This window comes from Lagopus leucura, unplaced genomic scaffold, assembly GCF_019238085.1.
Source record: "Lagopus leucura isolate 7727_CA_CO unplaced genomic scaffold, USGS_WTPT01 Super-Scaffold_100159, whole genome shotgun sequence".
Taxonomy (NCBI): Eukaryota; Metazoa; Chordata; class Aves; order Galliformes; family Phasianidae; genus Lagopus; species Lagopus leucura.
In genome coordinates, this window is record NW_024962335.1 from 29,522,916 (window position 1) to 29,549,264 (window position 26,349).

The 26,349-nt window shown below is 39.7% G+C and overlaps 1 protein-coding gene across 2 annotated transcripts in view; it reads left to right on the forward strand.

The window, feature by feature from the left end:
* Positions 1-26,349, forward strand: part of RASSF8 (Ras association domain family member 8) — a 77,917-nt gene that overhangs the window by 26,734 nt on the left and 24,834 nt on the right. Inside the window, exons 1-2 of one of the 2 annotated variants that reach the window (XM_042889806.1) lie at positions 10,316-10,423; positions 12,091-12,189. The gene's annotated coding sequence lies outside the window, so the exon portion shown is untranslated. Of the gene's footprint in view, positions 1-10,315; positions 10,424-12,090; positions 12,190-26,349 lie in introns of those variants that run through there. The other variant, XM_042889805.1, reaches the window with a different exon arrangement.

Genomic DNA, 26,349 nt, shown 5'->3' on the forward strand with positions numbered 1-26,349 from the left:
TTGTAATCTGCTGCTTTAAGTCAGCTTGCAGTGGTGTTTGCCTAGAGGTGTAATAGGATGGTTGGTTTGTAAAGCAGCATGGGGATTAGAATTTTGCTTTTTTTCCAGTTCAGAGATCTCCAAAGACCAGCAGAGATGAGCCTAAGTATTGAACAGTAATTTGTTTTGGGGATGAAGCATAGGAAGGAAGCTGTATACTAATAGTGGTCTATTTCAAAAGTATCAAAGGCTGATGGAAGGATTACAGTCCAGTGTGTAAACTGGCAATCATGAGGGAGCAACCTTCTCATGGGAGAGCTCAGGTATGGGGCACCCTTCGTTCAGGTTGTTTCATCTGTTCCATCTTAAGGTCCTTTCATAAATGATACAAAGCATAAAGGGGAGAAGTACACTTTTCTTTCCAGTGGCAGTGGCAATTTGCAGTGGCAGCACTGTACAGCAGACCCGTGGTGAAAAGTTTGGTCACTATGGAACTCTACTGAATAGTGTGGTTTTTTGTGTCGTGACATTGTGATTTACTCATGGGTACTACTGAAGTGTAGCAGCAAGACAGTATTTTTAAGTGGTTGGGATCATACTCTTTCTAGTAGCAAGCTGTGTCTCTTACCCTCTAGGATAATTTTCGAAGATCAAAACATCTTCCTATTCAGTCTCTTGTTGTCTACCTTTGGTATTTACCATTTTGCAAACATCATTGTTTGGGAATGTTGAAAATCTGCGCTCTTACCATTGACTTTTGAACTTTTTGCATGTACTTGAGATGCATTTGTCTTCAGGGAAGAATCCATGGCAAGACCTTAGTAAATTGTTCCTTGTTTTTGAACATGGAAATTGCAAGTCAGGACTGATGAGAGTTAGTGTAATCTGCATGGGATCTGAGTCAGTGTTAACTTGAAAAATCCACAAACGCTGGAATAACTTCATTTTTCTTTCCGTGGATTCCTCCTAGCTGTATGCTAGCTCAGGAGGAATTAGGTTTTTAATACCTTAATAATAATAATGATAATAATAAAACTTTGCAGTTTTGAAACCAAATAACTTCTAGATTTGGAGTGGAGGGGAGAAAATTGAAGTGTATATATCTAGTTGAAAAAGACAGCCTTGCTTTTGCTGAGTCACTCATTACTTCGCCGTTTGTTTTATCAAACAGACTGACTTCCAGAGCTTTGCAGACTTAGCTTCAGGTTTGCGGTGGTGGAGCACAAAGCTGTGTTTGGAGCTGATTTTGTTTTCCACGTCCCTTAGGGGTCTTCCCACTTCCCTCTGGTGAATGGGCAGCAGCATCTACTGGGGCCTAACGTGTTCTATGAAGCACAGCATTGCAGTGAAGGAAAAAACTGTTTGCTGGTACTCAAGTGCATTAACATTGAGGCATGTTTTTACTCTGTGCTTGCCTCATAAGCCTTGCAGCTGATTAATGATTGAAGTATGTGTGTGTACCTCCATGTGGTATGGTGCTGTGGTATGGTGAAGAATTCTGAGAACAGTGAAGACATGATAGGCTTTATTACTGTTTTTATCTGTTATTTCAGCTTGTTCTGCTAATTGCAGCAGGATCTAAATCCTGCTTTTGAATTTTGAAGGAAAGCTTTCACTTTCTCTTGGCTTATGTTGGGCACTTAATTTTAAGTAATGATTGTCCCCTACAGTAAGTATATAAATCGTTGTTCCACAAAGGGAAGGCATCTGAATCTAGGTGGTGACTTCTATTTTGGCCTGACTGGAGGTGATGCAAGGATTGCGTATGTCAACTAGAACCTTCCTGTATACCCCTCTCTGCCTCTCCCTAGAAGAGTGTTCCTTGGCTTGAAATGCTGATAAAGACAAGGCCTTGGAGTTCTGGAGAAGGCTCTTTCTCCTTCTGGTGTTCTAATTTCTGAACAGACAGACTAGTCTAAGCATTTTTATCTTTATTTTAATTTGGGTATGCAACACGCTTTGTGACAAACCTGTTACCTTCTAGATTGCAAGATACCAAAGCAAATAAGCACAAAAAGGTAAGCTTGATCAGTCATTGTAAGGGTAGCTTCTCTCCATCTTCTGTTCCATACCTTGCAATTATCATCTATCGGTTTTACGTTTTTCAGAGAGTTAAAATACTGAATGGTAGGAATTGTATTTAAGAAAACCTGTTTTTATCACTTTTTTTTTTGTTTTTTTTTATGGCTGGAATTATTTGCATTTAACAACCATGGTGATTTGAGATGTGAAGAGATTGACTAGATCCCTGTTCTTGATCTTCTGCAGGAGCTAGAATTCTGCAGTTTTGATGATGGTACAGGGTGCTGCTGTCACTTGTAAACCAACTGCCTGGTTTGGTTTTATTGTTCAGTGATGTTATACTTATCAGGAAATGCACAGCAACTTGTAATCTAGTTGCTTGTGTCCTTTTAAATGTAGAATTATGTTGCCATTGACACAAATTAAGTTCCGTAGTTGTTAAAGCAAAAACTTGTATGCTATCAAATAAATTTCCAAGTCTTCAGTGGTGTAATCCACTGATTGCCCATTTCTTAAAAGTGGTCTTAGTTCTGCTCGTTGATAATTAACTATTTATTTTATTAACTATTAACTAGTCAGTGTCTACCAGGAGATCATTATTACTTCTGAAACTGTGGGAGTCCAATTGCTTTCTACACAGTTTCTCTTAAGTAAATCTCTTTGCTGAGACAAGCTATGGCTTTGCTTACTGCTGTTTGAGGTGGAGGTAATGGCTTGTGATACAGAGATAAACTTTTCTACATCTCCCACATCTGTCTTACACATACACCTATGCAAGGTCCAAACATCCATGAAATTCATTCCACTGGAAAGATTACTTCCAGACGATTGATTAAACTTGCTGGGGAGTGTAGCAAAACCTGCGAAAGTCAACTTTGCATTTCTTCCATCACCTCATTGCTAATTGCAAGGTAAGGGAAAGTCATTATAGTCAATGGCTTCCACTGACTGCATAATGAAGTAAGCAATTAATGCTACAAAGACTCAAATGGAAAATCTGATATTAACTACTTCTACTATATATTGTTTATTTGATCAGTGACAACAATTTCACTAACATTTCTTCAAGTACTTGAAGGTGAGGGAGAGTGGAGGTTGGCTGAAGGTCTGGTGGAGGGTGCTCCTTATCAACAAGGACAAGTGCTTACAAACAAAACTACAAATCTGCAAGATTTCAGGCCCAATGTTCCTTTCTGCAGCTGCCATCTGTGACTGTTTTTATAACCATGAAATGCCTAACAGCTGTATATTTCAGTACTTTCACCTTTTATTATTCAGTGTGTGCTTTCATTTATACATATTTGAAATTCATTTAATAGAAGCTGGCTATTTGCAAGCACAAATTTTCTCGAACTGTTTCCTTCTACTTCCTTTTTCTCATCATCATGAAACCTAAATTAGTGAGATTTTTTTTTTTCAGTACCTGAAATAAAGGCCTCTGACATACTGGTGAAAGCGTGCAAAGTCTCTTTGGCCCTTCAGCACTGTAACTTTGCCTTATCTGCAGAAGAGCCAACAAGAGGCAGGCTTTCTGGTGTTGTATATGAGTGGAAATTTTGTCTCAGTGTGCAGTCCTTTCTTTGTAGATGTGTTGATGTGTGTGGGGAGGAATTCACTGATCCTTTATGCCATTTCAGTGCCAGTGAGCCATATGAAACAGCTTGCACTGTAGTTTCATTGGTGCATGTGTTATGCTGCACTGTTAATATGTAATGTTTTGGTTCTTTTAAGTCTGGATTTGATTTCTGACTCAGCTTGCTGTAAATTGAGGGCAGCCATGTCAGATGAGAGATGGAAAAGGTAGGGAGAATGGTACAATTTTTGGCTGCAGAGCTGACTTCTACTTCAAAGTGTTAACAGAACTATGTGCATTTGAATCACATGTGAAGATTGAAATGCACTGCATGCAAGATGGGTATCACAGAATAAACTGCTCCGGGCCTTTAGAAAACAAGGAGTTTCTGTATCTGCTGGCAGTTTTGCTGCTACTTACACAATCTTCTGTGTTTCACTTTTTCCTAAGTAATTATAAAAAGATTGGAATCTGGGGATTATTGGGAGTAAGATAGAACTGCATTTGAAGTCAACTTAAAGTAACCCCTTTAGCCCTCTGGGGAATCACGTTTTTGCATGACAACTTTTCCAACTAACCTTTTGATACAAGTATGTAGGGACATATAATATTCCTGCCAGTGTTGGAGACAGAAATTATGTGAGAGTAGATTTTTGAGTTGATTTTGGTTAATTCCTAAACCAAACTGATTTAAGTTTACAAATTATTTGTAGTGACGTGTACTATCTTCCATCTTTTTCTGTTCCTGATGTGGATTTTGGGAACTACTTGACTTCACCGTTCCTATAAAAATAAGACAAGTACAAAATAATGCTGTGGAAGCAGAAAAGAATGACCTTGATCTGCAAAGATGACAGCAATCCTTCTCACTCACTTTAAAATAAAATGGGCTCTCTAGAATTGACTATTGATTGCTGTGGTGTGCAAATAGAAACTGGTCTCTCACTGTGTGTGGGAAGTTGTCTCATTTCTTCGAGAGTTATAATATTCACTTTTTGAGAATGCAAAGAACCATTGGATACTGCCTCTACATTATGATCAATGTATATTGAAGTACTGCATTAATACTTTGTTCAGTTCTAATGGCCAGCATGTGTGTTCAGTGGCAAAGGAAGTGGATTTTTTATTCTTCAATTACTGTAGCATGCATGTTCCTAATTACATTAATGCATGTGAAATGGGTATCTTAATCAATTTTTTCCCCCAGTTGCTTTCAACCAGATTTATCCTTAAGAAAAGTTAAAGTGAATTATACACTCTGCTACCATCTTTACATAACCCAAACACTTTAATAATTGGATGCCTTGTCTAGTTATACTTTTTCAGAGATTTGCATGGTTAAGAACAGAATATCCTGAGTTGTACATGACCCACAAGAGTCACCAAGTCCAACTTCTGACTCCACAAGGGACCCTCTCCCCCCAAATTCAAACCCTGTCTGAGAGTGTTGCCAAACGCTGTTTGAACTTGAGCAGCTTGTGGCTGTGACCACTGCCCTGAGGAGCCTGTTTCAGTGCCTGACCACCCTCTGGTGAATAACATTTCCTAATATCCATGTGACATCTTAGCAACATGCATATTTTAACTTGTATTGCTTGTCTAAAATGCGTCACCTATAGGACCAATAGTAAGTGATCTAACTTGACATGCTTCCTGGTGACCTGCAGTCTGAATAGGTCACTGGATGTGAAAACACAAACACAATCTCAATTCTGTTAAACATCCTGACTGTATTACCTTGGCATCTTTCTTTCTTTAATTATACTTTCTCATTGTTGCTTTTCTGAGAATCGGTGCAAAATTTAGCTGTATGTAGGCTTGGCAAGTATTTGTGATGCTGTTCAAAGCATTAATTGTAGAGGGTAAAATCACACAGTTACTTTCAAAGGGAAAAACAAGAGCTGAGTAGAAGGGGGCAATCACCTCCCTATCCCTGCTGGCCATCCCTTTTTTAGTGCAGCCCAGAACGTAGTTGGCCTTCCAGGCTGCAAGCACACACTGCTGGTGCATGTCCAGCTTCTTGTCAACCAGGACCCCCAAGTTTTTCTCTGCCGGGCTGCTCTCAAGGAGACCTTCCCTCAGTTTGTGTAGATACCTGAGAGTGCTCCAACCCAAGTGTAAGCGCCCTGTGCTTGGCCTTATTGAACCTCATTTGGTTTTCATGGACCCACTTGGAAAAAATGTAAACAACAAAGTAAATTTTTCCTGCAGGAAACGATTAAAAGCATGCCTCCTATCTGTAAGTGTAATGTTGCAATGCATGCTGTCTTAAGAAATATGCTGGCATGTAAAAGAATTGCTAATTTCTGTGCTATTATGCTAGTATTTTTCCAATTTGCACAGGAGGGAGGATTATAGGGTCATGTAGTGGAGCCATGCAGCAATCTCAGATTTATTTTTATACAGGTCATTATATGGTTATTGATGGATAATTTTGATTAATTGTGATGAGAAGATAATTGGGACCATATGACCCAGATGTGGTAAAGACCTCCTTAGCTTGCAGCACCCAACCTTCCTTGCTGTTCTGTCCAGAACTTACCATTCACCACAGCCTCAAGGCATGAACAGATTTGTTTGTACTTTGGATATGGTGGGGCATCTTCTTAGATCGTGACCTTCAGGTTAATAATTTGTAGGTTCCATATGATGTCTGCAGCATTTCAGACTCACCATTACCTTGACAGAGATATAAGTTAACTTCATGGTTCTCGCATTACCCCATAGAACTGACCAAAATGTTCTGACTTTGGTAAAAGTACAGATGTTTACTTGCTGGTAATGATTCAGTTTTGAGATTTCTGTTTCCATATGCTTTTCCTTTATGGCTAATTGCTACTCAATTTCAACAAAGACAGTAATGGCTTTCATTTTAAAGATTTCCTGCTTGTAGTCAAGGATATTGCTTTCCTGTATTTAAATGTAAGACTTTCGAAAAGTCAGCTTGGTTTCTTTTTTTAAATGCTATTTCTCAGTAAGGTCTTTTGCATCATTGTAAACTGCTTCTTGTTTCTCCTAAATTTACTTTCAGCAGGGGATTCTTTTGTTTTTTCACCAGTTGGGATACAGAGTCTGTAATTCAGTAAACTAAAGAACTACTGTTAGGGAATGGAGGTGAAAAAAGCATTGATGGGAACAGATACTCAAAACAGCCATTCTGGAGTTTCATATTCTCTGAAGAGGTGGCCAACACTTTTGTTTTGACAAATTACAGAACTGCAGGGTTTGGAGTGGGCCTCTGGTGCTCATCTAGTCTAACCCCCTCCTTAGTAAGACAGGTCCCCTACAGCAGGTTACACAGGAAAGCATCCAGGTGAGTTTTAAACATCTTCAGAGGAGACTCCACAGCCTCTATGGACAGCCTGTTGGCCCTTGTTCTGTCAGCGGGCACCGCTAGAAAGAGCCTGACCTCGTCCACTTGACTCCTGTCCACTAGATATTTATAAGCACTGAGAGGATTCCTCCTCAGTCTTCTCTTCTCTAGGCTGAATGGTCACAGGTCTCACCCATTCCTCTTAAGGGAAGTCAGGCCCCTCATCATCTCTGCTGGACTCTCTCTAGAAGTTCCCTGTTTTCTTTAACTGGAGAGCCCATGTTCTAAGTGTAGACTCACTGGAACAGAGTAGAGGAGGAGGATCACCTGCCTTGACCTGCTCGCCATGCACTTTTTAATGTATCATGGAATTATATTGGCCTTCCTAGCCACAAGGGCATGCTTCAGGCTTGTGGTCAACCTGTTGCCCACCAGGACACGCAGGTCCTTCTCCACAGAGCTCTTTTCCGTTAGGTCAGCCCTTAACTTGTACCAGTGTGTGCAGTTGTACCTTCCTGAACTGCTGAACTTTTAGGTTCCTTTCTGTCCACTCTCCAGCCTATTCAGATCTTGCTAAATGGCAGCACAGCCTTTTGTTATGTCAGTCATTCCTACCAGCTTTGTATTATCAGGAAATTTGCTCAGGGTGATCTCTATCCCTTCATTCAGATCACTAATGAAGATGTTGAACAAGTCCAGAGCCAGTACCAATCTTTGGGGAATACTGCTAGCTACTGGCCTCCAATTATACCGCACTACTGATCATAATCCTCTGAGCCCTGCTTGTTCTCAGTCCACCTCACACTGTGCACTTGTCTATCCCACACTTTCTAAGCTTACCTATGAGTATGTTATGGGATACAGTGTCAAAAGCCTTGCTGAAGTCAAGGTAGATGATATCCACTGCTCTTCCCTCGTCTACCCAGCTTGCTATGACATCATACAAAGCTACTTGGTTGGACAAGCATGATTTCCCATTGATGAATGCATCCTGATGACCTTCTTTTCCGCTTGCTGAACAATGACATCCATAATAAGTTATTCCATCACCTTCCTAGGGACAGAAGTGAGGCTAGCTGGCCTGTAGTTTCCTGGATCCTCCTTCTTGTAACTTTCAACTTTTTTCCAGTCCTCAGGCACCTCTCCTGTTCTCCATGTCCTCTTACTTCCTCCTAGAGGCTAGGCAGTCACTTCTGCCACCTCCCTCATCCTTGTGGGTACATCCCATTGGGGCCCATGGATTTGTGTGCATAGAATTTGCCTAAATCATCTCTGAGCAGGTTGTCCTTGACCAAGAGGAAATCTTCCTTTCCCTAGACTCTCTCTAATTCTGGGATTCTTAGGAGGCAATCTTAGAAGTAAAGACTGAAGCAAAGGAGGCATTCATTAACTCTACCTTTTCAGTGTCCTCCATTACCTGGGCACCCACCCCATTCAGCATTCCCTAATCTTTCTTTTGCTATTGATGCACCTAAAGAAGCCTTTCTTGTTGTCTTTGACCTCCCTCACCAGATTGAACTGCAAGTATGCCTTAGCCTTCTTTGTTGTGTCCCTGTATGACCTGGCAATGTTCCTATATTTCTCGCATGTATCTAGACTTCTTTTCCACATTCTGTGGACTTTCTTCTTCTATGAGCTCCTTGCTCATGTACGCAGTCATATACTCAGTTAGATGGCGTCTTTGGTTCTCTTTTTTTTCATCATCACTAGGAAATCTTTTGTTCTTGCTGGGTAGGCTCCAGGGTGTAATGCTAATAGTTGCTTGGTATAACCAGGGATAGCAGAGTCCACATGTGTCTCAATGACATCTGCATGCTGAGCTCATCAAGATCTGCACCAGCAGCAGTGACCCACTGAAGAACTCAACCCACCACCTCACTGTGCTGACATGCACTGTTTGGTCTCTATACATTCAACAAGCATTAATGAGTGTTGATGAGTACCATTTTTTCTGCGTGGAGGAATTAAATTCATTCAACTCCATATGATTGTTTCATCTGCACTTCCATGTTGGATGCCATTTTGTCAGACTGCCCCTCTGCTGCCATCTGTCATGTGGCAACAAAATGTGATGGGATATTGTTGGGAAGGTTCAGCCTCTACTGCCATTGCAGCAACATCTGCCTCTGATGCTGTGGGCCAACATCACAAAGTAGGAGGCATTAACTTGAGAGCAGCCCTTGTACTTGCTCAACGGTGTTTACATATATATACACATATACATACACGTATACGCGTGTGTGTGTATATAAAACAGAATTTCATTCTGTAGCAGCTTCAGGTTTGCATACTTCTCATCCCTAAACCAAAGCAGAGTCTGAAGTTTCTTCAGTTTGGTGAAGCAATGATCGTGCTTAGTTTTCTTTGTTTATGTTGTTTTTCAACTCTTTTCCCCTATTTCGCCTGAGAGGGAGACCTTCCCACCTGCAAAAAAGAGAGTTTTCTCTCTTAAAAAAGCTAGAAGTCTTAATGTTTTTATGCTTTCTCCCTACCACTGAGTTCCTTGTATGTGCAGTGTGTGTTTTTGTCTTGATCTGTTTATCATCTATGTGATTTTACCAATCTGGAGATGTTTTATGTATCCTGTTGATCGTGTTGGTTCACCTTGATAAATAAGCTGACCTCTTGCAAAGTCCTATGTTGTATATCTCTCATTGGAAGATGTTCCTGTGGGCTGCTTCTGGCATTTGTGGGCGTGCATCTACTTAGCGCATAGTAGGAATAAAATATGACTTTTAATGCTACCTACTTCTGCTGACTGAAAAAATATATATTGTTTTTTCACCCTAAATGCTAGAGAACCTGGTCAGTGGTTCGTGTTGGATTCCTTCTCTTATATTTAATGAGACTGGATGCTCAACTGACGTGCATCTTTTTTTTCCTGCATCTTTTTACTTCTTTTAAGAAGTCAGGATCTGTTGCAAGTAAGTGCTTGATTTAAGGCTCCAAACTACAAGTCTGTAGTGTGAGCACAAGAATACTTTTAATATTTTCCCTACGACTTCAATAGGCCCTCTTTTTCTTCCTGACTAAAATACATAAAACTTCTCTGCTAAGATGTCTGGATTGATGAAGGGAATAAAAAAAATCTTTTTCTCCAACAGTGGCTTGATTAATGGATTTATTGTTTGCAGAGATTTTGTCAGGAAGCCATATGGCTTGAGGAAAACAAGGAGGAAGTGGCTGATGTTGAGAATCTGATTTAATAGGGGTCCCTAAGGACACAATGTGGCTCTTATCCTTACTCCTTTGCACTCAGTTTGTAAAGTGGTCTAAGAAGAGCTTTAATGCTTCAACAGAGCCAAAGATAATAGGTCTCTGTTTGAGCGGAATATCAGACCCTGCTGCCGGATCTGCATCACAGTGGCTCAACTCTCAGGGCAAAAACCCGCTGCTCTTATCCTTTTGTTTAAGATATTCTCGAGTAGTTTGCGAGGAACGGCAATCGAAATGCTTGCTTCTGGTATCTTGGCAGTTGATCAGTTGGCATTGGTGAGGACAACTTCATCATCTCAAAGCTGGATTCTCTGTTTGGGGTGAGGTGTTATTCCTTTTCTTTCCACTCCTTTCTCTCCTTTTTAATCTTCCCTTCTACAGCAGAATTCAAGCAAGTGTGTCTGTGTCCTGCAGTCAGGTTTCTTATAATCTAATGTGTATATGGAGTTCAGTAACTGAAGCTTAGATACTTCTGATTCAACCTGATGTGATGGTTCGGGTGAATGTTCAGCCTTATCTGTGACAGTTTGATTCTAGTTAGAAGTACTTGGTGAAAAAACCTGAGTGGAAAATTCAAAGCAATGTTCTGGAGTGGAAGTGCTAGCAACTATGCTAAGGACGTTAACCAAGCTCTTCCTTGTGTGAAAGTAGAGTTTCTCTGCTGAGAGGCATAAATTCACCAAAAAGCTTATGATTATGATCATAAAACTTAGGATCACTTCAGAACTGAAGTGAAAAGTTCATGTGAAGCATTAGCAATTATTTGTGGGTCTGCAGAATCTGGAAAGCATGAGCATCACTTGACAAAAACATATTGCAGCTATGCAGAATTCAATGAATATTGCTTTGTGAATGAAAGATAAGTATTCAGGCTGTGGTTGTGAAAACGGCTATACGTGTGCCTTAAATCTCTGGAGGTCCTGAACATCCTATTTAGAAATTTTGAGCCACGGAGGAAGCAGTAATTACTTCTGGAAGGCTTCAGTGCATGACACTTGTAGTCTATTATTACAATATACCAGGCTTTCCTTTGTAGATCTTTAAGAGTTTTTTTGCTGATTGTTTTCTGGCCACTTACGACATGCTTATGCTGGAGTTGCTGGTTATTGAATCTATGGCAAATACTAGGGGAAAAGCAGTTTGCATTGCAAAGATGCAAGGAAAACTTCTTTACTTTAGAGCTAATACACACTGCTTTCAGACTGAATTTTCTAATTAGCATTCAATGTAACAGATATGTTCAATTGAAGTATTATTCAGAAACTATTCCATAGAGATTTAAAAGCGACTACTTTTCACATGTTCTCCCTGGCTATGGCATAGTATTAGGCAGTGTTTGTAGGCCTGGTACCATCATGCTGTTAAGCATAATTGTAGTAAGCAGCCCTTGCAAGCTGATTAATATTAGTCTTAGTCAGCTGTTCAGGATTTGTTACCTTTTGCCTACTTTGTTTGATTCCTTATGTTTGCATATGTTAACTGAGATTTACCACTACAAGGGAGTCAGTGTATGCAGTTCATACAGTCTCTATGCACATGGGGGTTTTTGTATCTGGAAGACTTCCAGTTTGAAGATTATTTTCTTTAAGAAGAAAATTAGGAAAGAAGATTATTTCACAATCTCTTACATTTACAATACAGCAGTGGCAGATGCTCATGACTACCTAGTGTAGTGTTCAGTATTTCATAACATTCTGGAAAGCTGATGAAATGCTGTTTACTACATTTGGTTATTTATAGCAGTTATTTCACCTGGTTTAAAAAAAAAAAAAAGTAGCAAATTAAATACAATACTCTGTGTTCCTTTTAAACTATTGGAAAAAAAGAAATTCTAGTTTTATGTAGCTGTTACGCTATGTTTTTCTTAATCTGTACGCCCATGCTGGGAAGCATTTGTTTCAAAAGCATTAAAGGGAAGAAGGGGGAATTATAGCTTCCCTCTTGAGATAGTTTTACTAATTTACAACTTTTTTTTACTTTTTTTCAGCAAGTGACCTTGTCAGCAGAGTTGGCCCTTATGCCTGGAGCAGCAGATTGCATTAAGCCCTCTGCATAACCAGACATCTCCATCTGTCTTCACTTGCAGGTAAGAAGTTATGACGAATTTCAAGTAAGAGTTTTCCTTCTCCTTCCTGAAAATGTTTGTACGTAAAGCACACCAAGAACCTTACAGGTTAAAGAGTTTCCTAAGTGTGTGTGGATATACTGACATCACTTTCTTCCTCAAGTTAGACATCTGAGGAAGCTCCCAGCTCCCCTGTTCTGTGCAACATTTGCTTTCTCGAGATGGTTGTGTTCTGGAGCATGCCTATCATGGTCCTGCCAAGTTTACCATTCATATGATGATGTGATTCCCATATGTGTCTTCTCTCCAGCTGTGAATGGAGAAGACCTGATGCCAGCCTGCCTCTGAGGAGAGTGCCCTGATTGAGAGGAGATTCTTGTCACTGGCTCCCTAATTGTCAGATCTTCTTGGACAGCTGTCTGTCAGCAACAGCTCCTTGGTGGCCTGTTGTTAGGCAGTCGGCTCTGGCTGCATGTAGGTTTTGGGACAGCAGGCTGCTGCTGCCTCTTTGTGCAGGTGATGTGTGTGTGTGTGTGTGTTTAAAACATAATGCTGGATGTAAGCAGATATCCTCAATTTGGCAATTGAGATGTTGCCAGAAATACAGAAGAGATGACAAGAAAAGAAGGCAGTACCAGATAATGATTTTTATGACAGTGTGATTAATTCTTGACAGAGTAGAAACATCAGAACTTTGAATTAAACATTGTACAAATATATACTGTCAGATTATGCACTGGCAATTGTAATTCAGGATGGTTTGAGTCCTCTGTTCTATGCTGTAAATTAAGATGGTGAAGCAAATATGGGAGATTCACTGCTGCGTGTTCTGCATTCTGTGAATGGAACATAGTTAAATTTGTCTATGCATTTGTTGTGAGTGCTACTGAGTAAATTTCTTTCAGTGGAGCAAGTCCCTGCCTAGCCGCCAGGTAAGGAGTATCACTCCTTTATCTGTCACTTTGCAATGAGACAAGCAAGCTATACTCTTTAAGTTACATTATTGTACCACAACAGGATATAAGGGCATGCAAAAATTTCATGATGATGATTCTTGCCCACTGTCACATGGGGATAGTTACTTGTGTACCTTACTTCTTTGGAGTAAACCAGTAGTTTTGCCTCATAAGCATCACTATCATAATTCACTGTTACTTCAGTTTGCTGTCTGCTTCAGGGTGTAAGACAAAGGAACAGCTGCTAGCATGCAATTTATTAAAGCACTTTTCTCCTGAAATCATGGAGTCAAATAGATTTTTGTTCTTAAAAAAAAAAATCACTTTTATTCAGTGTCAGTCAAAACATAAATCAAAGGTTAGAAGAAAAGCTTTCTACCCCCATCTGTAGTTCACTCGTTCTGGATGGTCCCTGTGGTTTGGTTCCCTCATCAGAATGTAAAAGAAGTGGAAGTCGTTTCAGGAAGGATGATAAGGATGATGAGAGATGTGTGTTCTTCCAAATGAATTAGTTTCTCACTTTGTGTTTATTTGTGCATGTCACATAAGACAGCTCAATTTCTTGTCATTAATAAGCATCAGCGCCACGTTTTCTTAGTGTTTAAGCATTCAGACTTCATTTGTGCCGTGTAAATCTGAGTAACTTCTGAGTGATTTGTGGCTTTCCTTGTGCTGGAGTACAAAGAGCAGATGTCTTTGACCTTCCCGAGTTAAGAGGTGCTTCTACTGTCTGGACTCACAAATTCTGGATGAAGAACCTTTCCCAGATCTATCTTCCTGCCACATAAATCAGGGTGGAATTTTGTTTCCATCTGAAAGTCCTGGTTCATGAATCAGAAAATATCTTGTTCATTGATCTCTTTTAGTATTCTTTTTTTTCTCTGCTCTAATCTGTGCAGCTAATATCCGCTGAAAAGAGCGAAGAGGTGGAACAAGTTTCTAGATACTGTCTAAAAGGAGCTCTGATGCAGAGTGGTTTTTCTCTGACTTTCGGGGAAGCTCTCATTCAGAGCAAAATAATTTCAAATGAAATGTGTTGCATCTCTCATTTTCACTGCTTCTCTTGGGTGTTTCAATTTACTGCACATACACCTTTCATCCTGTCTTTGGATTGAGTCTGTACAGGAAAAAAAAAATGATGACAGTGTTATCACTGGGATCCTTCAATTTTGCTGCATTCTTTGGATTACAAAAAATGCTTTTCATCTCTTCAGCCTCTGTACCCCCTCCTCCCCACTCCAGAGCTGAACACCACACAATGCACCTCTTGTTCCCTTGCTAACTGTTGCAGCTTTATAATGACCTTGTACTTCTGACTGGTGAGATACCATTGCTGAAGTTGAAGATATTATGGTGTGTGCATCTGTTTCCTTCCTTTTTGTGACTCATTCGCATTTTTGTCATGTGTAATTTCTTGCTGTTTCACTTAGTGGTGGTTTTTTCCTCCTTCTTACTGTTCAGTGTAAATTTGTCATTATATAAAACTCAGATCTTGTATCCAGATTTAAATGAATTCACAATTGTAGCATCTGTAGTAAAAACGTCACAAATGCATTCCAAGTTGAATGCTATTCTATTTCTGTTTCTGTAGACTGTTTCTAAGGAAATGCACTGATTTTATGTTTAAAAACATATATATTTCAACTTTTTCAGAATTAGGATTCTGCATTTTCTTGCTAACTCTGGGCAAACTGGAAGTAGAGTGTAAATGAGGAGAATATGCCTGGAGATAATGGCAGAACTACTGATGATAAATGATGGGGAGGGTGCTGTGTGAAAATGCTATGTACTTACAGAGACAGTAAAACCTCTCTTTGTGCTTCAAAAGTGTTTGATTCTTTCTTTATCATTTGGGACAAAGATTGCTGAGCCCAAGCCCTTATTGTTGCAGGCAAACTATTTCATATTTCTGTTCATGAGTTAAATGAGCTTTGGTTAGGTTTGCGTCCTCTCACTGCTCCGCTTGCTGGCGAGGCTTTTTCTGTAGAAAGGAGAAAACCAATGGGATTATGGATTTAATTTTAAAGTTTGTAAAATCTCTTTGAGATCACAGTTTGACTCTTTTTAATTGACATATCGGTCTCTATAGAATTCTGCAGTATTCTGATCTTCAGAGTAGCAAGACATAGAGCTCATGTGATGAGCATTGCATAAGTGGTCATTACACATTGGAAGGAAAAAAATTTGTGCATATTACTTTACTGGAGCTAACAACAACTGAACATTTGTGTTTGCATAGCAATTACTAAAAATGTTTTACCAGCCAGCAAATGCAAACGTAATATTGATTTCTGCACTAATTGCAATGCATGTTAGTCATTTCTCTGGCAAGAAGGCAGTTCTGCTTTTGGAGGTCTGTTATGATCTTCTTTCTCCTTTTCCATTAAGTTTCAGCAATTCTGCACATTACTTCCTACAAAAGATAGCTTCAGAATGTTTAGAATGGGAATTTTAAGCTTTCTGGAAATGAAGTTTACCTTTAATTTTACTTGTGTAGGACATGGGTTTTAATAATTAATATATTGAGGAAATAAAAATAACCATTGAATGGAGTCAAAATCTATCCCATTAGTCAAAGCTGCAAAAATGGCACTAATATCTTCAAGTGAATCAGATATTTCATCACTAAATAGGAAGAGAAACATGAGTGCCTTTTGCACTTCACTCTTAAGTCTAGCTTTGTACTTTAAAAATTAATTTAATATTTCATTTGATTAACCTTTGCTAAGTCTGAGAAGACATTTGATGTTGTAAAGCTTCTTCAGGAAGGTGTAGAACCGCACCTCTTGCTACAGAGCTGAACAAATCCGACACCTGGAATCTGTAATACCAGTATTACGCTTTGCACAAAGAATTCTACAACGTGGCTTTGTTCCTGCACATGCACAGAAAAAAGCCCATGTGCTTTCAAACAAAACGTTAAGATTCCAGAATTAATCTGAAAGCAAATATTCTGTGATGATACGCAGCTCTGTGGTGGGGAGGAATTATTTTTTCAGAGTGGTCTTGTCCAATTGGATAGCAAAGTTTGTTTGTTTGTTTTTTCCAGAACAGAAAAAAATAGTGGTTTTTTTTTTTTTTTGACAACTTTTGTGAACGAAACAAATTTCTCAGCTTTTTGTTTCGTCCTCAGGCTTTCCCATCAATCTGAGTTATTAGTAAGGATGCCTTAAAGCAGTGTGGGTAAGATGTGTGCGCTTGCACACTTTCAGTAGCTCATAAAGTGAAACTGCATAGTTTTAGCACAGTTATTTGGTGTGATGTCAGAATGTATTTTGAGAGGCTTGTAATTTTGATTCAGTTCTGTCCCAGTTTGGAGATAGACAGGATTTTAAAGATGTTTGTTTAAAGATGTTTGCAGTCAGATACTTGATCTCAAGAGGCATTATATGTATGTTTTTATTTTCCTACGAATCTGCTGGTGTGTTCCAAGCTACGCACATGTTGAAACCTCCTTAGCTTGGGGCCTAGTTTGTTAGTGGAAAATTAGATAGATTATTCAGTAAACATTGGGAAGCAGTGTGTCAGGAAAGGAGAAAATAATCCATAGAGTGGCTTGAAGAAATTCATCTTTCCAGTGCTCCTACTGTGCACGGAAATGCAGACTGGTTCTGCATTAGCAGACGGGCAGGAAACATCCTGTGATGCACTGAAAATCCCCAGTGTTGATGTGGGCTGTTGCTGATTGCCTTGTTTGTGTAAACACAGGAAAAGACAAACAGAGCTTCTAAAATTAAATTGAAAGTTAGTGGGAGTCATAGAATCATTTGAGTTGGAAGGGGGCGTTTAGAGGTTGTCTAATCCAGCTCCCCTGCAATGAACACGGACACCTACAGCTAGATCAGGTTGCTCAAAGCCCCGTGCAACTTGAGCGTAGATGTACAAGGTTGTTTTTTAAATAAAATAAAGCATTAATAGTTCTTAAATATGTTCTAAAACTGCCAGCTGCCTTCCTCGACAAAACTACGAAGATGTGCTGTAGGCTCAGCTGTGCCTGTGTCTTGTTACGCTTGGGCCGGTGTTTCTGACGCAGAATTCTCCAGCTCTAAGCTCAATCTGAGTGCTGCAGTGCTCCCATAACAGCTCTGTTTGGCTTTCATGACATTCATTTCACTGTTTAACAAAACTTGCATGTCTCCCAGTACTGCATCTCACACTCTGCACTTGCTGACTTTTGGCCTACTTGGACCGATTCCTCTATTAAAGCGAGAGCAGGGCTGTGCTTGTTCGGCAGCTTAAATGATAAACTCCATGGGCAGTGATTTATGCCAAACTGGATTTTAATTGAATTAGGATTTCCTATGTTTAATTAAGCTTTACATTGTGCTTTAGTGCTTTCCTTTGTGTTTAGCTTTCTCTTGCTGCAACGAGCAAATACCTGTGCATAATCAGTTACTGCAGCCTGTTAACCGATCTTTGTGTTCTCTCAGGAGTCATGCAGGGGATTTGGAGTCTGTAGTCTTTGGAGTGCCAACACTAGCTAAATATTGAGACTGTAGTCTGACTAATGCAGTGGATTTACTGTTGTCTGTGCTCAGGTCTGAGGCCAGTTTAAAGATCTCTGCATGAGATTCAGGTGAACTTCCTTGCTGAGGCTGCAGCCTCTTCCCACACCAGGTGAGCTGGCAGTAGTGCCACGGCACATAAACCAGGCTAAGGAAGTTCTGCGTAGATCTCATCAGCTCTGCATTAACAGAAATTCCTTTGTGTTGTGCTGTTTCAGAAGGTTTTGGGTAAATCCATTTGTCTTTCAGGGAGTGTGGAAATAATGCTGTTCTGTGGTGGGCTCCACCCTTTGAGACAGTGAGCACTTTCTACCACTGTGTGTGGGCCAAGGCAACATCCTTGGCACTTTGGTCTGACAGAGACAACTTCAAGGCTAAAACTAACCATAGATTAGATAACTACCTTTAGGCTTCAAGGCAAAAGTCCTGTTTTATAAAGAGCAGCTTGACATCTGCAAGCCATTTAAAAGAGGAAAAGAAAAGAAAAGCTGGTCTGTGAACACCACTATTCTATTGTCCTGCATTTCCTCGCATCCTGCAACATCAGAAGCGTCAGCAGAGGCAAGAAATCTTAAGGCTTTTCTGTTGGCCCTACAGGACTAATTGTTTATCTGTCCTGACTGCTCTTTGGATGCAGAAATCAGAACTTAATAACTATTCCTGGTGATAATTCATATCAACATTTGGTCCTGCTTGATCCAGGACTTAAAAGTTGTTTCAGGTAAAAAAAAATAAATAAATAAAACAAAAACCCAACAGTTCAACTATAGCATGGCTTTGTTTCTTTGCTTCAAACTGTCATTGGATGTGTTTGTATTAATTTGGCCCTACATATTGACCAGCAAGTAAAAATCAGAGCAATTTAGGATGGAGAAACTTCTGGAACTGGTCTGCATGATCCAGTGCTTCTCAAAAGTGTATCCTAAAACAAAGTTGATGCACTGTTTTGCTTTGGAGTTTGGTTGCTTCAGAACTTGCCATCCCTGAAGTATACTGAAATGCTGAATGTATAAAATATTACCAGTGAATTGGTTTTTCAGTTTTAATGTGTTGATGCATCTGTCTTTAGGTTTCCTTTCTTCCCTTGGGTTAGTGCTTTTGGGAATGGTAAATGGATGAATTTTTTATTTGTTTTTAGCTTTTTTGTAAAAGCTTTTTTTTTTTTTTTTTTTTTCCTCTTGTTCTCAGTAGCTCATGCAGGGATATACATCTGGTCCCATTTTAGTCACTGTTGGTCTTAATAGAGTGTTTTAAGAAGTGTCTTCTGCTGTACTTCACCTAGTGATTCTGTACTAGAGACCCCAGTGCACACTTTTCTCCCTGTGCTTTGGCATACGTCTGTTGTTAGCTTCCTGACTCGTAGTCTTTGATGCCAAGATAGTGTATGAATTTTTGAAAGGATTTTTAAAATTCAAACCATGTAAACAGTATTAATTACTGAAGATTATTTCATACCATGACAGTGCCTTTAATTATCAGGCTTATAGAATTAAACTCTGTTTAGTTTCCCCTTCCGACTCAGATGCACTGTTTCCTTGGCGTCATAACACCTCAAAAGAAGGAAGGAGCCCTGCCTTCATCTTGCATAGTTACTTACCTTAAGTAAAAGATGGAGCTTGAGGCTATTTGAACAATGGAAAGGGAAGTGTAGAACTTGCACTGAGCTATTCTTCATCATCCTTTGGTCCAGTATTCAAATCTAGAGTCTGTAAGATACTCGAAGGGTCTTTGATAAGGACTTTGAGCTGTGACAGTGTTCAGACTAGCTCTCCCACCCCACAGAAGAGCCTAAGTGCAGGAGAGGCTCGTGGCCACATCCATCCCTGTGTGTGTTGCACTGATAATCAGTGCTTATCCCTGAATAACTACCTTCTTCTGCTGCTGCACTGATAAGGGAGCTCTGGTGCATCACATCCTATGAAATCTGTTTCAAGAGGCCAGAAATAACATAGCAGTGTCCAGTGTGCCTGTAAGAAAGTCTTGCTCCTGGTCTGTCTTACCAGAAGATATAGCCCTACTGAGCTGTTTCTTGTTTTGTCACTCATTGCTGTTTGAAATACTGCTCTATGAAGCTTTCCTGTCACTTCTGGCAGTAGAAGCACTATCAGCTGCTGCAGTTGAGTTACAAGCCTGAAACTGTGCTGCTCAGATACATATGTGTTCTGATGCTGTTATTCTAAGTAATATTTTTGAAACTGTTCATGTAGCAATGTATTTATGTTCTGTTTCAGAGTCCCTGCGTGCTTTTGTACTTATAACATGATGTTTGAGGGATGATGGCATGTGGAAGAAAGTGGGAGAACTCCAGGAAGGCTGGTATCTGATCTTTTTTCCTGCAGGTTTTCTTAGCGTGTATATCCTAGATGTATGTTTTGACAGAGTGCAGCAGTTACTGTGCAGCTGACAGTAGATTACAGTATTGTTTGTTTAGGATTCAGAAGCATAGTATTAGATTGCTTCTTGTCAGCAAAGCACAGGATATGCCACATGGTGTTTGCACATGGAAACAGCATGACCCCAGGCCTAGCTGTGGAATTCAGATAAAGTGATACTGTTCTCTAGCTTTTTTCTTTTGCTGGTAAGAGGGACGAGATTGCAGTTCAGCTTTATGCCATAGTTGAATGTGCATTAACCTTGTGGAAATGCATATTTCAGTAATAGCTTGGAAGTATTGTAGTCTCGGGATATACATTTTCTTGCTTTAATATTGCTTTAATACTACGTATTACTAACATTGAAAGCCCGCTAGTTTTGTTAGTTTGGCCTAAATGTTTCAACTTTTACCGTGTTTAGGATCCCAGTGAGCTTTTATAAGCAAGGACTGTGAATAATTGAACAAGCAGGGCTTTGGCTTCAAAGTTGTTTTTAATTAAAGGCTTTCTCTTCCATGGACTACTCCCACATCGAGGGCTGGAAACTCATATCTTTCCATGCACAGATTTTTTTCTTCCCCTGGGAGGACATAAGGGGCAACAGACTCGACCACCTACAAAGGATGCGGATATTTCGGTGAAAGGAACTGCTTCCTTTCCAAGCAGAGCTTGGCTGGGGAAATAGGAGCTCAAAATGTTGATTGTACTTTTCTTCTTGTAATCCATGTGCAGCAAAATGTCATTTTACAGAAAAATCACAGTATTACTAATATTGATAGTGTTCACTGTGTACGCACATGTTTTAAGTGCTGGAGATTTCAGGCAGTGATAGCAACTGTGCCAGGACAAAGTTTAGGCTGATCAGTCTGTTGAGGAGCAAACTGCAATTGAATTTAAGCTATGGTACGAAAGCACGGAAGGTGATTTACCGTGATCTTTGGATCAGGGAATCTGTTATTCCATTGCCAATATCAGTATGCAGACTGTAGACTGCAGAATTGAAGGTGTCTTCTAGGGATTCAGGGACAGTCTGGGATCTGCCTTGCAATCCTTCCACTCCCTGTCCCCGCCCTTCAGAGACATGCAACTGCATCTCTGCGGAGCACAACTGGTTCTGAAAGGCAATGCCTTTTCAAGGGGCTGATTGTGGGGTGCCTTTATGGGTACTTACAGAAGAACATTCTACTGTAAACTGATAAAGATTTGATCAGTCAAGTTTTTCTGGGTTTGAGTGGATATAGGTAATGTTGAGAAGTGGGACTGTGAAGTGCTGAGAACTGCCCTTGTGAGTTTTGTTACTTTGTCATACTTTTTTTTTCCCCACCAGATAACCATTGTAGAGCCATAGAACGACTTGGGTTGGAAGAGACCTCAAAGATCATCTAGTTCCAACAATCTCATGCCACAGACAGGGTTAGATCTAGCCATCTGCTAATCAAACACTAGACCAGGCTGCCCAGGGCCCAATACAACCGAGCCTTAAACACCTCCATGGATGGGGCATCCACAACCTTTCTAGAAAAGCTGTTTCAGCATCTCACCACCCTCGCAGTGAAGAATTTCCCCTTGAGATCTAATCTAAATCTCTTCTCCTTTATTTAAAACCGTTCCCCCATGTCCTATCAATTATAATTGTTGTAGCCTTCCTAATACATTCCCCATAAAGCATACAGTAGTCTTTACACTGAAGTTAAGCATAATGACCACATTAATTTTCTCTATGAAGTTGCAGGATATATTTTCAGACATTGTATTACTCTATTCTACTATTGTGTTTACCTCTGTCTATGCCAGTGGCTGCATTGTTTATACAATAAAAGAAGAAAGGGAGAAGATGCAGGAAAAGGGAGACTCTGGTTGGTTCTGGAACCTTTTTCTCTGTATTGTGACAAAGGCTAAAATGCAGTCACTTAGTGAGAGGTATGGTGAGACTGGAAGTTGTTCCTATAATCGAGATGAGAAAATGCAGGAATAGGGCTCTTTAGATGACTAAAATGCAGGGAGGTTCTTAGAAAACTTGATGTTTACTTGTCTAAAATAATTTTAAAAAGATTGGTTTGCTGTTGGAATGAAAACACATTGTGGAAACCTTAAGCAAAATGAAAACAGAAAGATGGAGAACTTAGCAGATGTGATAAAAATTTCATGTCAGTGGAGTACATCAATCTTGGGCAGGGCTGTGGCCTCAGCACTTCCTGCAGATCAAAGCCTCTTGAACACAGAAAGCACGCAAGCATGTGCCACATTAAGAATGTAAATTAGTTCCTGTTGAATAGGACTTTATTGTCACCTTTTCAGTAATGCATACGTCCCAGGGACTTGCACTGCTATTTAAGCCAATGTGCATTATATACACATCATGCAAAACTAGGTTGTGCTCATCTCTATTTTGCGTGTTAAAAGCAAGAAGGCTTTCTGTACAACTGTGATAAAGATGTCTAAACCACAGAATGGTGAATCCCCAAATCGCTAAATTCGTACATCTTTAGAGGAATGGATTTCTTCTTGATAAAGATGCTCAGAAACAACATTGATAATTTGGACATCGACATTTAATGTGATTTTTTAACTTGCATAATTGGAAAAAAAAAAAAAAAAACACTTCTCATTTCGTTCTCTTTTTACTGATATATATATTTAATTTGAATGCTGTGTTTTGGGTGTTTGATCTCATTAATGCTGTATATTTTGGATAATTCTAGGTTTCTAGGTCTTTATTTGCTTATTATCTTATCAGTTAGCAGAAACATTGAGTCCTGTCCAACATCTAGAATGCTTGCTGAGTGATTGTGCTTAATAAGCTATTTTGGCCTCTTAATGTCACCTGGTACTGTACACTTTCGTAGCTACAGATCAATAAATATTAGAAATGCCAGCAACTGCCAGACTCTTTTTAGTAAGATCTGCTAGAAACTTCTAAATCCTTAACCCTCTGTAACTCCAGCAGCAAAGAGCTCTCCGGAATATACAGCCTGTCCTCTGTATTTCTATGGAAAAGAGTGGGTACAAATTGAGGTTTGGTAAGAAAGAGCAGTGGAAACAGAAAATAGCTTAATTGGATCTTCTGTTTGCTTGTTTGTTGAAAAAAAGAAAAAAAGAAAAAAAAAAAAAGCAAACTGGACTTTGTACTTTATAAACTGGGCTTATGGAGCCCAGAAAGTTTATAAGAACTTTGGTTTTGGTTACAGCATTGCAGAACTGCTGAGGTGCACTTTTGTTCAATTTGGACTGCTGTTTGTTGAATTCTGGATGTTCTTTAGTCCCAAGGCCTGGCATCCCAGGCGTCTTGTAATTAAACTCAGAACATATGGTGAAGATCCACCATAACAGGAGAAATGATAGTGAAATTCCTTCTAGTGGTACAACTGTATTCCTGAAAGGCTCTTAAAGCAGATCACTGTTTGCCTTGGCTTCCCAAAAAGGTTACAGCTTGCCCAAGGTGTATGTAGGCACACCAGGGATCCATGGAGATGTGTAGAACAGCATGAGTTAGGTAGGGGTGAAAAAATAGTAGGGTCACAGCATGACACCTGCTGATCCTTTATGTTTTGGCAGGTATGGTGGAGAAGCAGGGTGAGGGAAAACATGAAGGAGGATGATGAGATTTAGCCAGTCATTTGGTTTTCTTTTATGTGAGTGCTTAAAACATCTCTTGCAAATGAAGCATACTTTGCTTCATAGTTCACTTGGAAAAATGCATGAGAAACAAGGAGGGCGGAGCTAAGTTTGGCAGGGTTTCCTGAATGAAAATATGTAGATCACAGTACTAGAGAAAGAGGAGAGCTACTTCACACTCCCTGCTTCTGCCAAGTTTGCTGGCTTCAGAAACCGTCTGGACAAACAAGTGAATGGACAGAGTGAGTTTTCTGAGGATGCAGTGAGGAGGAGTATGCAGTCAGTAGAACACAAGGAGAAAATCTGCAGCTGTATGGCCTGAAAAGCAAGGCTGTATCTTAGAAAGAAGGCACAAAATATAGATACTGTTTGAAAATATGACAGTGAAATGCGAGTGAAGAGTGATGCTGATTTACAGATTGTTGTCAAAGAGAAAGAAGGTAAGAAAAGGAACATGAAAATACCCCTTTCCTGCTATATTGAATTTGATCTTTCAACCATTTTCCTTTGATATTACAGGCTGTAACTTTTGCTTAGTTGCTGTGAATTTTTTCACATAAAATCTTGTTTTTCCTGAACAGCTATTTCTTGGGTCATCCTATGGAAGGCATATATGATTTTTGCTAGACTGCTTCTCAAAGAGAAGCCTATGTTGTGTTGTTACTCATCTCTATGCTTTCTGTCCCTTCCCAGTAAGCTTTGGGCCTCTTAAGTTGGTTTTAGCCAAACTTAAAGGGAATTGGTTGTTTGGAAGGTATGAAGCTCGTAACAGTTTTGCTAAAATTATCAATTGAGTAGAGAAGAGAGATGTAAGTGTATTCGTGTCCTCAGGTAAAATTGCAGTTCTCTAGCTATTTTGTGACAGCATCACCAGTCGGCCAAAGCAAAGGAAACATGGCTTGGAACTGGCTGTAGCAGCAACACAGCACCGAAGGCAGAACTCAGGGAACTCAGTCAATGCAGCTGAAGTATTTGAGCCCATAAACTATAGCTGTATGCTACAATTACCTCAGATTTTGGGTAATTTGATTTATTAAACAAACTCACAATTATCTGGAGGGGGAGATGTGTAAGCGATAAGCTGAGTCCTATAAATAGAGAACAGAAGAAGTGAATAAGTTTCTGTGTTTGGGGAAACACGGAAGTAAACATAGCCAAGCATAAATATTAGAAAGAAGCTCCCCCTCTTTCTCTTAATTGCCCTAACTATTTAAAGACTCTTAGTAGAAATGTGTTCTGTCTCCATCTTGCTGGTTGGGTTCAGGGCTGCTAGGAGAATGGTGTAAAAATGTTTTTAGGTAACGGTTAATGATAATGTAATATCTCTCAATAAAGCCTTGAGATTACCATATTTTTTAAACCTTTTATATTGATTAAGTTGAAAAGGCCTCACTTATTTTTCTTTTAGGAATTTCATTTAATTACAGCAAGATTTCTTTACAGTAGTCATGTTGTACCATGGCTTTTAAGCCATATTTTTAATTGATTTGTAAAACTTAAGCTAATTCACATTTAAATAGATACTTCAATTGCAGAGTGTATTTTTCCCCTTTGTTCTTCAGTGCAAGCACTGAAGTGGAGAAATAGCAGGTAGTCTTCCCAAAGATGAGGCTGAGGACAGCGTTAAGTTTTGATGAATTTTGAAATGTGGGAAGTGTAGTAATGTTTTTGTTTTATGCTGATATTTATGAAATTTGCCCTCAATTCACACTTGGAGTCTGAGCAGCGCCTCATTTTGCCAGCTGCGACTCAGGGTAGCTGTAGTCAAATGACAAACCACAGCAAGCATTGCATGTGTGCTAGTCTGAAATGTAACAAACAGATTTAGCCTTACGAAAACAAGGGTTAAGCCAGTTCTTGCCAAAATGGAGCACGTTACCTCATTGCCTTCAGTTGTAAATATCGGCAGTTGCACACAAGTATCTCCAAGCAAGCCCTCAGCTGGCTTGCAGACAAATGGTAAAGGAACAGAGGGAAGTGTGGATGGGTGGGACCGTGTCTTCCTTGAAACCAACTGGAGAGCATGACCTATTTTCTGTTCTTTGAAGCTGGAGCACCCAGAGGTATAAGCCAACTTTAAAGTGTTCTGTATGTGTTGTAGCTTTCATTTAAATATCTGTGCTGCAATGAAATGGCTTATTTTGTTTTCTTTCACTCCCACACAGTAATTAGACCACAGAAGAGTTGGATAAACGTGACTTCCACTTAATATTGCTGCTATTAATAACGTTGCGGTTGCCATTTTGTCAAATGTGCTGTATAATTGATGCTAATGAAGAACAACACAGAGCTTTGGAAAACAGTGTGGTAAATGCATACCTGTTGAAGCTGAGACCATGAATCACAAGATACTTACTTAATGCATGTGACTTTTCTGAGCTGTTTGTCACAGTGTATATGCACTACGGTCTCCTTTACTAACACACCCAGAAGAGGATATCTTCTACCACAAAATGAAATGCATCCCAGCTGCTAGCTGTCCTAACTTCTGCAGTGATGCTGCTGAAAGCCACCCTGCCTAGAACTTGTGGTGAGAACTGAGGCTTCTCAGGACATGTCCGTTCAGACCTTCATCGTCCAGTAGGTCTGTGATATTTCATGCTATAATTTTGATGGTAGCTGCAATATCAAGTGAGGAAAACAAGTGCTTCTTGCAAGACCACTTGCAGATGATAGTCTAATACCAAAACAGATTCAACGTTGTGATTTAGTGATTAATCCTGTTTGAACGTG